The sequence below is a fragment of the Cherax quadricarinatus genome, unplaced genomic scaffold, assembly GCF_038502225.1.
Source record: "Cherax quadricarinatus isolate ZL_2023a unplaced genomic scaffold, ASM3850222v1 Contig11, whole genome shotgun sequence".
Lineage (NCBI taxonomy): Eukaryota > Metazoa > Arthropoda > Malacostraca > Decapoda > Parastacidae > Cherax > Cherax quadricarinatus.
In genome coordinates, this window is record NW_027195037.1 from 3,327 (window position 1) to 4,989 (window position 1,663).

A 1,663-nucleotide genomic window follows, 5' to 3' on the forward strand; every position below is an offset into this window, starting at 1 on the left:
CTTCCCAGGCCGCTGTGCTGGTGTGAGGACCTCATCCATGTCTGATGCCCCCGCTGATCTCTTGCGGGAGCTACCCTTTACACACATATCTTCTTCAATCACATCTTTTTGATGGACCTCCACCACCACCACATTGCTCTCCATCCTAACCTCACTCAAGTCTTCCTTACCCCGTTTCTGATCGTCCATCACCTTGACATCACCTAACCTCACATCGTCTTCCACACCATGCTCCGACTCTTCCAAAAAATCCTTCAGCACAGCCTCCAAAATCCCTTCCTGAGCTGAATCTGTAGTACCTAACGGTCTGTCTGACAGCGATATTCCCTCCCCCCCCCGTTTCCTCTGGTAGTGTAACACACGCCTCCAAAGCCACCTCTGCTCTTTCAACCTCCTCATTCCATAGGCCCTTCCCCCGGCCTTCCACATCACCCGTCATAACGTCCAGGGCTTCTAACTGCTTGTCTTCAGAAGCTTTTTCTGGAACCCTAGGGCCCTGTCTCCTGGGGCATTGTGCCGCCATGTGCTCATAAGAGTCACATAAACAGCACGTCTTCCGCTGTCCTGCATAGTGTACAAAAACCTGAGCTCTATAACCAAGCAATGTGATGTACGATGGTATCGGCCTTCTCAGGGTCATTTTCAGTGTGAAGGATCCTTCCGGCAGCCCCTTGTAGGGGCCGTCCCTCCACATTCCCATGCTCACAGAGTATACAGTCCCATAACCACTGAACACATCCTGTAGGCTGTATGCTGTCGCTTCAAAAGGTGCATTCCGTACTTTCACCCAAGTAAAATACTTAGAAACTTCATGCAAGCATACTTCCACTGCCGAATTGGCGCTCATCCTCCTTTCTTGAAATTCGTCGACGATGCTGGAGTAGAAGTCGGCCCTCATGAACTTCACGAAGACCCTTGACATACCATATAGCGCCACACCATACAACTCTTCATTGGGGATGCCATAAACGTCCCTGATAATGCTTGGCAGGAGAACGTTCATCGTGGCACTGCTTGAAGATCCCCTGATCAGCTCGATGCAGACAGTATTTATGCGCCGGCTCATTCGGTCCGCCATCTTGGTGCTAATGCTATGTTTTCCTCACCAGGTGGCGTGCAAGAGAAACTGTAGAAGCGTCCTCTTTCCCCGCAGGTCGAGAGACGAATGTTTAGGATGTTATTAGATGGTAGTGATTGTAGCAGCATCAACAATGCTGGTAGGCTAGTGGTAGTGGCAGGATGGATAGCTAGTAGTGGTATTGGTAGCAGGTAATATAATGACAAAGATGGTAACTGTAAGTTGCTGGTTTTGGTAGTAACCACAAGTATGGTGCAGTAATAGTGATGGTGGTAGTGGGGGGTAATGGTAGTTTAACGCAGGTTATTGGAGTACTTGTTAGGACGGTCAGGAAACGGGTGGCTATTGTCAGATAGGGGATCGAGCCATCACCGTTCCTGGTGATAAATGACCCTCACGGATTTAGCGCTTCATGATATACATTCATATATGCACAGCGGTGGTGGAGGGCTAGTGGTGGTGGTGCGAGCTACCACAGTAAGGCAGTGGCAGGAAGGGGGTGGTAGCACCTACCACCAAGAGGCAGTTGTAGGTGCGGGGTAGCAGCTACCACCATGAGACTGTGGTAGGAAAGGGGCTGTGGCG